The 12991-nt window shown below is 41.1% G+C and overlaps 1 long non-coding RNA gene across 1 annotated transcript; it reads left to right on the top strand.

The window, feature by feature from the left end:
* The first annotated feature begins 5371 nt into the window (after positions 1–5371).
* On the top strand, positions 5372–12991 carry LOC131481542 (uncharacterized). The gene is made up of 4 exons (XR_009246374.1): positions 5372–5451; positions 9332–9398; positions 10820–10999; positions 12961–12991. It is a non-coding gene; the product is annotated as an uncharacterized LOC131481542 (long non-coding RNA).

The following is a 12991-nucleotide window of genomic DNA, read 5'->3' as shown; positions in this document are numbered from 1 at the left end:
TTCATTGGACCTTTGCCTGAATCATAGTACTTGCTGCACTTGAATAACACTTCAAGATAGCAGAGCACTCTGAGGTCTAATTCCTGGCAACAGGCTCATATCATCAGTTCAGTGATGTTCCTGCAGTCACTGAGTTAGCATGCCATAGCTGCAGTTTGGGCTTTAGCTTCAAGTCAGTGTGGTGTACAAGAGCTGAGTCCATCCAGAGCCTGGGTATGAGGGGGCAACCATTTACACCTGAGCTCCTGTTCCCAGCTCATGTCTGCTAGTGTTTTTATCTGAACTGATAGTCTAAATTAGATGGAATCAGTCTTTTACATAGGTTAACATGTTCTCCCACTTCTCTATTTGCAGGTCTGTGGCGTTTAAGGAAAAGTGGACTAATCTACTGGACAGGTATTTCCGCAGTCTACACCTTCTGTATCTTTAGTTTGTGATAAGAGAACATGTATCCCTGGAAGTGGTGCCCTCACATCATATCCCCCAGTAACGCTTTAGATAATCTTCAAATAATTTTTCACTTGGATATCCTCTGCAAGTACTATAAAGCATGTTCACTCATTGTCATGAATGTTCTATTCATTGTTGAAGTTCTAGCTGCTGCGCTTGTTCTTTCTCTGCCTAAAACCTTTTGAATGCAGCAACTGCTGTGCTTGGTATAGAGTGAGTTCTCCCCAATACAGGTTACTCTATGCCTTTAATCCTCAAACTACACTTCACAGCACTCATTATTTTCTGGGCCGTGTGTTCTTTTTCCTGAATTTTTTTCCTACTCATATTTTGACCTTGGTAAGATTCTAAATGTACAAGAGCCCTCTAAATATTTATATCGTATGAGCATAAAACTGCTATGGATATATGCACAGAGTAATACGTGTATAGTCCCTGTATAAATGTATGTATTAAATATCTCCGGCAAGGGTTTTGCATAAGTAAATGACAAGATATAAATAGAACAAATTTGCATCATGAGTTGATTTGAAAGGAATTATTAGCTAATTGATCTATTTTGGGTTCTTTATGAATTTTATTAGATATATCACTCATGCCAAAGAATTAGAAGGCTTATCAAGTTCTTTACTGAAAATTGACTTGAAGAATACCAGCAACTGTTCCTGCGTAAGTGTGTTTTTTGCTAAAAATTTGAAACTGCAATTAGGTGACTCAAGCATAATGAAAGAGAACCACACAGAGCCGGAGTGTCGGAGAAAGTGATAGACATTACAAAGCAGGAAAGGAGGAGCAAAATAATGGGAGAGAGGAGGGAAGAGGGAGAAGACAGAAGGAGGAGAGATGCAGTGCAGTGACAGGTGGGAGAGTGTGCTTTTCAAAAGGACTTTCTATTAACGAATATCTCCTGTTAAACATGCACAAAGCTTCATTAAAAAAAATATTTTCCTAAGCCAGTATTCTGAAATTAAATCTTCCCGTTCAACTTTTACTACCTTCAGATCATGGATTTATTTTCAGTTTTCTTTTAGTGCTTTTTATTAAGATATTCTTATTGATTTTGATAGCCTGGTTTAAGATGATGGTATGTGCAACATAGTGACAGATTTATCATGCACCATACAGGCTTTACGCAGATGTGCCTGTTTGGTGGTATTTTGCCCTATCTGCTTATTTCTTTTCATTGTGTCCAGATATGCATCTTTGTGTGCCTGTACATACTGTACAGTTCAATCTTTGAACACCTACATTATCCTAAAATAAAATTATATTCTTGGGTAGCCACGATGCAGTGCTCATCTGGACGCTGGTGTAAACAATATTTTCAGCTGTTTTTTGCGTTCCCATTGATAGTTTACACTGTGACGCTCCTTTTCTTGGACAGGATCCACCCCAGGGTCAGGTGTTGCCTTGTTGTGCCTACATCCAACAGCAAGCACATTGCCACCAGTGAAGAGAATTTTGAAGAAATGCACCTTTTAGGAGATCAGTGTGTGTCTGCCTCATTTTTTTCACTGCTGTTTGGAGGAGTGAGTGGCTTCCATTGGATCACATTAGATTTCTGAAGTTTGGTACATTAGCCAAATGTTCATGGAATTGGCAAGCACAGCAGAGATGCACTTTGTGGCTTTGTTCTTTTTCTTAAAAAAAATCATTTTGATTTTTATCAGAAAGATTTACTGAGAGAGAAAGATCTTCCATCTGCTGGTTTACTTCTCAAGTGGCTGCAGTGGCCGGGGCTTGTCTGTTGTGAAGCCAGGAGCCAGGAACTTCTGCGTCTCTCCCATGGGTTCATGATCCCAAGTCATTGTTCCAAGCCGTACTCCTTTCCCAGGACACAGCAGGGAGCTCGATGGGAAGTGGAGCAGCTGGGACACGAACCGTTGCCCAGATGCGATCCTGGGTGTGCAAGGCGAGGATTTAGCTGCTGAGCCACCGTGTCTTGCCTGCGACTTTGTATCAGACCACACAAAGTGATATTGCAGGGGAAAAGAGATAGTTATTTCCCAGAAGATATTCATAGTCAGGCATCTTTTTGGATCTATTTTCAACAACCAGAGGAATTTTCTGAAGGAGTTAATCATGAAATTCTCCCATTATGGCAAATGATTACACTTGGAAATTCTAATGAAAATCACATTGGAATCTTTCCCAGTCAAATTTCGTTGATATAGTTTATGTAAAGTAACAGTAGAATACCTAATGCTACTCATTCAAACCTGGAACTCTTTTTCCTTCTAATGTTATTTCATTTTATGTTACAGAAACATATTTCCTGTAGTACATTTCTTCTACCTACTTATTTTCTAGATTTCTTTCATCTGAAAATAGTTGTATTGAGTGGTATTTTTGCTGAATCTAGAAAAAAATATTTACTTGATATTTCCCCCTTGACACTTTACATGTGTGTCCCATCATCTTTCGTTCACCTTGCCTTCTGGTGGCTCGTCTGCTCCTCCTTTGTTGGTCATCGGTGTGTGTCTTTGCATCTTTCTGTCCCTGCTTTTGGTATATTTTCTGTTTCTGAAGTGGAATAGTTTGATAATATTGTGTCAAAACATGGTTTTCATGAATTGTGTTCTGTTTTCCTTAAACTCTTGCATTTGTAACTTTTTGTGTAGGCCACATTAAGGGAAATTCCACTGTCACCTCAAATGACTCCCCCGCCGCTTTTCTTTACTTTTCTCCCATTCTGAGATTCTAATTACATGGACAGTATGCTTTTTTATTCTTTTTAAAAAAGATTTGTTTATTTTTACTGCGAAGTCAGAAATACAGAGAGGAGGAGAGACAGGAAGATTTTCTGTCCAATGATTCACTCCCCAAGTGCCCGCTACAACTGGAGCTGAGCCGATCCAAAGCCAGGAGCCCAGCGCCTCTTCTGGGTCTCTCACGTGGGTGTAGGGTCCTAAGGCTTTGGGCCATCCTTGACTGTTTTCCCAGGCCACAAGCAGGGAGCTGGATGAGAAGCGGGGCTGCTGGGATTAGTACCAGCACCCATATGGGATCCTGGTGCATTCAAGGGGAGGACTTTAGCTGCTAGGCCACCGCACTGGGCCCGCTTGGAGATCTTGATTGGACCATTGAACTTGCAACTTTGATCACAGAGAAAATCACAAGACTTGTGGTCTGACCTTAGAATGCATGTATCAGGACTGGGTCCCCTCAGTTGCTGATGCCTGTACTGTGGACTGCATTTCTTGATGTACATAGGGGATGTGGCAGCCAGCTCACTGAGGCCTACAGAGGATGCTGAGTACCATGTCAGAGCATGGAGGAAAGAACAGATTGGACAACTCTCCTGGTTAAGCTTTGACAGCATGTATCTGGGCAAGTAGATACACTAAGGTGGATTGTGTCGGACAATGAAGCTTGGAAAGATTCCTCAACCTTGGAGCGATGAAACTAACCACTTCTCAGAACTATCAAAAACACTTCAGCAATACACTTGAAAAACATTCTCCACATTGGGGATCCTAGGATGACATCACGTGGCTGTCCCCATCCCTGAGTACTGACGTGCCTTGGCTGCTAGGAGCAGCCCTGTTCCCTTCCCTCCCTCCCCGCCCCCAGATACAGGAGATAAAAACTGGAAGCATTTGTCTCAACCACTTTGCCCCTTGCCTCGACCCTCCCCACCTTAAGCAGTGGTCCACATGGGCGCACATCCTTCTCTACTGTGTAATCATCATCAAATCTAAAATAATGAAAGCCAAGAGGCTGATTGGGACTTGTTGAGGAATCTTCAAATTTGCCATCTTCCATTTGCCATCATGCATGTTTCTTTTTACCCGATGCTTAAATTGTTTTGTAAGATGTTTTCCTTGACCTAGAGTGTCATTTTTGTGTATTTACTGTTTCTGTCTGGGATAGCCTGTGCATTTTAATATTTTCAGTGCATTTGCCTGCTATATCTGAGAGCATAATACTAACAGCTAAAACGTGCCTAGTGTCATAATCTTATAGAATAGCTCAGAAGACTGTCATCACCTCTTGAAAATCTTGTCTCATTCCCTTGGGTTATCAATTCTCAAGTCCCCATATGGAGAAGAAATAAGACATTTTTCTTAATTATTACCTAGGTACAGTGAAGCTACTTGCTTAGGAACAGATCTAGCTAAAATAAGAGTTCTGTGTGCTTCCTGTACTTGGATGTCCACTTACTTCCCCATTCAATGTAAATTTCTGTTATTATTTTCCTGAACAGACCTTCTAATGCATTGTCTGTACACATGCAAGAGTTCCTAAGATGTGTATGTTCTGTCGCTATGTGGTAGCCTTGCTTGCCCTGGGGTCCCATGTGGGCATTGGTTCATATCCCAGCTGCTCCATTTCTCATCCAGCTCCCTGCTTGTGCCCTGATAAAGTAGAGGATGACCCAAAGCCTCGGGACCCTTTACCTGCACAAGAGACCCAGAAGAAGCTCCTGGGACCTGGCTTCGGATCACTCAGCTCTGGCCATTACAGCCACTTGGGGAATGAAGCAGTGGATGGAATCACTTTCTATATATCTTTTTCTTAACAGAAAGACATAAATGAGGCAATCGGAAGTTGAGAACCAAGTGCAACGGGGCGAGAGGGCCCAGACCTTGCTTGCAGAACAATCCCCTCTACGAAGCAAAGAACTCTTGGTGCTGAGAATCAGTCCCTGGGCCCTGCCTGATTTTACGTTCTTTCTCTTTGGACTTCTGTTATACTTCCTGCACCACATTAAAGTATTTACTACACATTGAAGATTCTTTTTCCTGGCTTTGGGTTATGTGAAGTCACCCAAATAAATTATCAGTCGGCATTGCTACTTTATATGCAATCTACTATGATATTCCTCAGACTTCCTTGGAAAGCTGGCTTGGAATTTCATAATTATGTGATACGCTGAGAGATTTCTATCACTAGTTCATGTTCTCCTTTTCTGTTTTACAGTCTGGAATTGTAACCGTTAACACTTTAGACACGGTTAGGGATGTTATTCGTATGGCATTACCAGTACTGGGATTAACTGTAAGTAATCTGAAAGATATTTTCAGCTAAATAACTTTACTTTTTCAGATAAGTTTATTTTCATATTGCCTTTGATACATAGACACACATCTACAGTTTGTATGTTTGTATACTATACTTGTGTGTGTAAGAAACCAACTGCATATATGATGAATGTTATTGCTAGAAACATGCACACGCGAGATAGGAAGCATTAGAGATATAATTCCCTATGAATGGGCATCACTCTGGCATTTTTATTTTAAATTTTGCATGAGCTGAAAGGTGTAGCTTAATAAAATGTGGGTATACTTTCAGATTATTTCCATCTATTTTACCCTCAATCTCACAAACATGGATAAGGAACATTTTATCAGCTTCCTATATCCTAATACCAAAGTGATAGACTTGTGTGGTAGGTTGCTCTTTCCGTCTACTGTCATTCCACTTATTCCATACCTGCTGATTCACTCCCTCAATATCAGAGTTTCAACATAAAGAACGCTAAAGTGCGTGTCTGCCTTTTTGTTTTGGAGTTTTTGAGAAGCAGAGTATATGCAGAGGCAGAGAAGGAAGTGAGAAAAGCAAGTAGAGAAAAAAGAGAGAGAGTTCTCCCACATATTGGTTCAGTCTACAGATGCCTGGAGTGCCCAAAGATGTTCTGGAGCTAAGATTTGGAGCCAGGGATGTAATTGATGCACCTCAAGTAACTGACAGGAACCCAAATACTTGGGTGTCCTCAGTTGCCTCCCAGAGTGTGTACTTGCAGGAAGTCAGAATCAGGACCTAGAGTTGGGATGGAAACCCAGGTATTGTGATAAAGTTCTCGGGCATCTTAACCACCTACTAAAATCCTGTCTCTTACTGTAAGTCTTGGCATAAAAATGTGAGAATAGAATCCTGCTTTTGGTACTGATCTTGACAATGACATCCCTTGTGTCTCTTAAAAAAATCAGTGAAGAACAAGGTAAATTTTGAGTGAAAGCATGGCTTCTGAGGAATGTGTGTTATCACCACTTACATGATTTATTCATTATTTTTTAAGTTTCCTTTGTTCAAAGAGACACATTCAAGCACATGTAGTTGAGCATTCTCAACCATGGAGTCACTCCTCACATGTTTACAACAGCAAGAGGGCTCATTCCTGGGGCTTAGAAATGCTTCCCAGACTCAGTGGGGGTGATGGCAATCCAGATACATGGGTCCTAAGTGTTGCTCTGTTGGATGCACATTGGCAGGTTTGCAACAGAAGTTTAGTGGGAGTGTCCTGGATCCAGTGACCTGGATCAGACTCAGACACCCTGATAATTTTGCCTTTAAGTGTCTGCTCCTTTATAGACGCCTACGTTTGGCCTATGTTGTTGATGTTTTTCCTGAAATGAGCACTAGTTACAAAGCTATGTCCATCTTAATGGATGCAATGGCATTTATGTTGCAACCATCGAACCCTGTTCTCGCTCATTGAAGAGCATGCATTCCATAAGGAACATAAGGAACAGTTTGCACAGTGTTGAGCCCTGAAAACTGTCCTCTGGAACTGTGAAAACGCCCTACTATCGTGACATGCTCTGAGATTTTTATTCCCGTTTTCTCTATGTGAATCCTAGTCAAGCCTTATGAAAACGGAGGGCGATCAGAGTTTGGCATAAAAAGCCTGTTATTGTCACCATATTGCAATGAAGTTACACACTTAAAGGAAGGATAAATTGCTGAATTTCTGTGTACTGAGTAAAGAATACACCTCTGGACTTAGGTCTAATGAGTAATACATGACTCTTCAGTAAGACTGACTCAGAATTAAGCCTTGGAAGAGAGGGAGTTGTTACATGAATCTGGTTGGTGACATGGCTTCAACATTTAACTAGAGTTAATTTTATTTAATGGCTAGAGTTTTAAAAAAATATTTATTTATTTTTACCACAAAGTCAGACGAAGATCTTCCATTCACTGGTTTACTCCCCGAGCGGCTGCAACGACCAGGACTGAGCAGATCAGAAGCCAGGAGCCAGGAGCTTCTTCTGGGTCTGCCACACGAATGCAGGGTCCCAAGGCTTTGGGTAGTCCTCCACAGCTTTCTCAGGCCACAGGCAGGGAGCTGGATGGGAAGTGGGGCTGCCGGGATTAGAACCGATGCCTGTATGGGATTCTGGAGCAATCAAGGCGAGGATTTTAGCTGCAAGGCTACTGTGCCTGGCCCCATGGTTCGAGTTTTATTTGTTGAAAAGTCTCATCAGAAACAAATTCTTTCAATTTATGGATGAGTGGTGCCCATTTTTCTGTCTGTCCCAGTGAAGACACTGCACATAAGAGTTCCATACTTGCAAACTAGCATTGGGTTAGATTTTCCTGCTATCAGAAAAAGGTTAGGCAATGGATCTGTATGTATGTGCACATTTGTGAGAGACAGCTTTCATACCCAGGGCACTCCACAACGGCAAGATAATGCATTTTATAGATAATGAAGGCTATCAGAAAGATGATAAATGATCACGCCATTTGAATCTTGTTTTTTTTTTTTAAATTAATTACATTGCATTATGTGACACAGTTTTACATTGTATTATGTGACAGTTTTATAGGCACCGGGATTCTCCCCCTCCTCCCCAAACCCTCCTCCCATGGTAGATTCCTCCACCTTGTTGCATTACCACAGTTCAAGTTCAGTTGAGATTCCTTCATTGCAAGTATATACCAAGCATAAAGTCCAGCATCCTATTGTCCAGATAAGTTCAACGGTTTCTTAGGGAGACCATCTTTGGTTTGAAGGTAGAGCCGGCAGAGTATCATCCCGATCAATTAAAAGTCCCAACATAACATCAGCAACAATTTATAATGTTGTGGAATTAGTGGACATAGTATTGAGTAACCAATATGTTAAAAAAAAATGCAGGTTCTTAACCACATCCTGTGACTTCTTCATTGACATTTCAATTTTAGTTTATATACTACCAGGTTCTATACACCTTAAAATGGCTATAGATTACTATTCAGCTGTCTCATGTCTATTTTCATTATAGTGTTTAGCATTTTATAACGTTGAAGCATAATTTTGTTGAACCTGGCTTTTTTTCGGGTAGTCTAGACTGGCTATAACTCTAACAAGACATTTGTCAACAGTTTAGGTGCAGAACAGTTTAAGGGGGGGTGTGCAGAGCAACTAATCTTTGTGTCCCACCTTGTAAGGTATAAGTGAATCCACGCTGACCATTTCCTGTCTGATTCTAAGCTTTCCTTGTTGTTCTCTATCTATTCTAGATTTTTTATTTTAAGTTGCTCCCTCTTGAAATTAATTGAAATCGCTGAACAAAAATGTAATGTAGATGTGCTGGTTTCAGCTGGTGTTTCTAGAATTGCATAGATAATCCTGTTCTTCATGTGGCCTGTTCTCCAGCTAAGAATCCTCATTTCTGTCCTCTTCATTGTCATCTAGATACTTGCCTGCTGTTTTTGGATGGCTGAGTTTAGGATGTTATGCAGGTATTACTTTGTTTAGACACATTCTTGGTGTGTGGACAAGGACATGGAAAGGAATCATACTATTCTCCAAGGAGTCGGCTGACTGAGGGAAAAGTGATCAGGAGTAGACTTACCTTCATTAGTGTATTAGCATAAATGTGTTAAGGAATTTAACTTTGTTGGACAGAATTGCAATGGCTCAGATCCATGACTTTATCAAAAGTCATATGACATGTATCTGGGGCACACACTTGGGGTCTCTGAGAGGGCCGGTGTCAATTCTATTAACAGCTATGGCCACACATTCCAATGGATCAAATGGCATCGCCACTGGTCCCAATTATTTTCTTCTTTGGGAATGCAAAAATGCTCAGGAACTATGTCTTTCAGTGTTCTCTCATGAAGACATGCTTTGAGGCCTAGTTCTTTTTTTTTTGTCTCCAAGGGCTCAGAAAAAGATTACCAACTGTGGGTGCATGCTGGAAAGAACGTGCCTCCCTTCCCACTCCTGGGTAAGTGTCCGGGAAAATCAAAGAAATTAACTGGTTCAAAATTGCACTTTCAGTCCTGTGTATTGATGGTTTTTCCTAAAGATTATACCCCAAGAGCCTCTTGCAATCATCATTCACACATTTAAAACAGATTTACCACATTCTTACTGCATGGCAGATCCAGGCACCTGTTCTCTGGCTTCATTCATCGATTTTCATGATAGATGGAGCAGAAAGGAGGTTTATGCTCTGCGTCCTGACATCATAGGTATAGACAATGGGAAAATGTCCAGCATATCTTTGTCAAGATATCTTTAACACTTTCATTGGGAGTCTTTCCTTTATTGGGAGTAGTGATGCGTACGACAATGTATCCACTTCTTGGCTGCTATCCTCTATTGTACAATTCATCTATGAGACCATATGTATACAGACACATAAAATATGCATATTCACATACATTGTCATATATGTATGTGTGCACATACATACAGATGCATGTGTAAATACATAGGCATCTGTGTATGCATAAATATTCACACATGCATGTGCTCCTACAATATGAATGCATATTTATGTATATGCATGTATAATATCCTATACCCATCCATATATATGTATATATTCACACACATGGGTATACACATAGGCATATATATATTAAAACTACACATGTATTAAAACTTCATCTGTATTCCTAAGTCTAATAAAAATGATTTTGCTTGCACTCTGTAAAACACTGGGTAGGATAGCTCTGGGTCTCCAACACTTCGTACCCCTCCCTCTGTTAGCTGTGAAGACCACCAAAGAGGGCCACTGTGGGGAGGAAGTGTAGCAGCAAACCATGGCTGCAATGCTGTTGAATATGCTGGATATGGATCTGAAACTTAGAAAAGAGTCTCTTACCATGAGTTAACGTCTTGGGAGAAAGTTTCTTGATCACAGTAACTCATGAGATGTATAACCCAGTTATTAATGTTTACCACTGATGTTTGCTCATATATCTGCACAAAGCAGTCTATGTAATTAGAAAGTATGGAAAGTGATAGCTTGTTGAAAATGATTGCATCTTTACACATGAGTTGCAAGATCTCATTGGCCTCAACACGGGCATTAGAAGGCCTTCTATGCTTTCAATGAACATTGCAGAAGTCATCACCATGCAGTGTACTGAAGTATCTATGCTTTCCAAACTAGGTAATGGGTTTCTATTTCATTTTCTCTTGACTTTGGGAACGTCCTCCGCTATGGTAGCTAGCCCCTTTATGCAGAGTCTTTCCAAAGAGGTTGCACACAATCACTCAGAGGATGTAGTTTCTCTCTTGCAAAAGTGCCCGGAGAGCCTGAGTTGCCGTTAGTGCAGTGTCCACACTGACAATTGATGTGTTTGATTATATTTACCACTATCAGCCTGATGTATATTGAGATTCTTCTCTGCCTAGGTCACGAGCACCCGTATGTAATTCAAGAACACTACCATGAGGTTTTACCCAATCAATGTACACCGGAGAAGTCCACCTCTCCGTCCAGCCTTCGGCAGGCCATCCCGAAGATCTTAAAGTCTGGACAATTGCAATTTGTCTTGAAATGCCGTGAGAAACCAAGATCCCGCCTTAGGGGTGGTGAGTGCTTTTGTTAGCAGCAAAGGCCTGTCCTTGGCGCATATCTGCATTCCTGAGAACAAATTCACAGCACAGAGGTATTCTCTATATGGGAGGATGAGCATGTAGAGACAGGGACCCAACACCTGCTGAGGTTCAACTTTAGACAAATGATTTGAAGGCAGAATGATTTAAGTACATTCTACAAGCAAGTAATGGGTTATGTTGTTACACTTACACAATACAGTCATGTGAGTAATAGGAACACCAGGTGGCTGGCACACAGTTGAAACTGTTTTCTGTTTTAAGCAAAAATTTGAACATGGTAGCTTGCAGGAGCAGATGTCTGCATTTGAGAATGTATTTCTTCTTACCTCTTTTCAAAATGGTGGAACTATGAATGCTTGGTATTGGGTTGCTGTGTGATTTCATGCCCATGTGGAGACTATTATCCCAGGAAGAATGACTATGGAGTCTCCATTGGTGGCAAAAGACTGGTGTCTAGACCTATTTAGGCCATCTTATTATGAAATGAAATAATTTTACCCAGGGGTGTGGTGAATCAAGTAGCACGTTACATTACTCAGTACAGTGAGGTGTAGATAACATCAGGCTGTGCAAGTGGCAAGTGGAGTGAACCTGAAGGTTCAAGGTCTGAGGATCTAGGCTGATGAAGCGACATATCTTAGAGCTCATTTGGCTTGCTCTGTGATTCAGTAACATAAGGATTGCCCACCAATTTTATCTGATGGTGATGCATTCAGGAGCCCAGAAATGCCAAAGAATAGCTGGTGAAAGACACTTGGTGAAATGTGACTCCCCTATGTCACGGCACCTTGGCTCCTCTGGTGCCTTTTTCAATATTAAATATAAGTGGATGACCTCAGGAAACCATTTAGGTGCCTCATGACCAAAACATGAATATCTGAGTAGTAGACATTCAAAACTCAAGTTTTCTTCATGATCTTCTTGTCTATGGGAAGCTGTTTCAGTGGGCACTTGGTAAAGCTTGATAAGTAGTTAAAAACCTGGTTTGTGTAGTTTTACACTCATAAAGAGGTGTGTAGAAGATGAAATCAGACCAACCAGGGACAGCCTAATCTTTGTAACCCTGCAGGGTGAGGGAGGCAGAGGATGATTGAACTAGGTCAGGCAGCTTGTGTCATGCCACAGATCTCTCTGAATGGAGTGAATTCACAGTGTTTCTTTACTCCAAGACCCAGCCAGGAAATCTCAGAAAAGGCAATGTAACATGAAAGTATATTATGAAACACCCTTGGTTTGAAATTCTTCTAGATTTTCAAATGAGATATGACTCCTGAATCCACTGAGTAAGCAGGATATACACACACCACAAAGGCAAAAGTGATCTGAGAAGTATCACTTTCAGAAGAGTGGAACCTGAAAAGCTTCCTCAATAAGGGGCTGGAACACAAAGAGAGAGACACAGAGAGAGAGAGAGAGAGCGAGCCTTCCTGTTTTTTTCTTCGCTCCGTAAATGCCAGCAGTGGCCATGATTGTACCAGGATTAGTGTCAGTGTTGGGGTCAGGGCAGGAGTCTGAGATCTTATCCGTGTCACCCTTATGAGAGGTGGGATTGGAAGTAGATTTTTGGAACTTCTTCCGTGTTGCACTTGCAAGAAGCAGGAATTCAGTTGTATTAGCCAGGGCCTGCATTTGTAAGAAGTTAGAACTGGAACCCTATGAAGGCATCAGACGAGGTTCTCTGATATGGGTCTTAGGCATGTTAGGCAGTAGGCTAAACACTGGCTCCTAACTACCACCTTACAGGAAATTTGCAGGAAAACACATTAATGCCACATGGATACAAATAGCTAATTTTGGATGAGAGGAACTTGTACATGCAAATGCCTCTGTTTTTCTCTTTTCTAATTCAGACAAAAAACATGTATCCAATGGAAAAGGTAGAAAGAGAATCTGTCATTGACAGTGTACCTGTAATAATTTCACTTTCTCCTCAGGATTCCTCAGAAGCTGCATGTCTTGCTGGCG

This window comes from Ochotona princeps, chromosome 1 (assembly GCF_030435755.1).
Source record: "Ochotona princeps isolate mOchPri1 chromosome 1, mOchPri1.hap1, whole genome shotgun sequence".
Classification (NCBI taxonomy): Eukaryota; Metazoa; Chordata; class Mammalia; order Lagomorpha; family Ochotonidae; genus Ochotona; species Ochotona princeps.
Note: the sequence above shows the minus strand (reverse complement) of the source record. Positions and strands in the feature narration are given on the sequence as shown.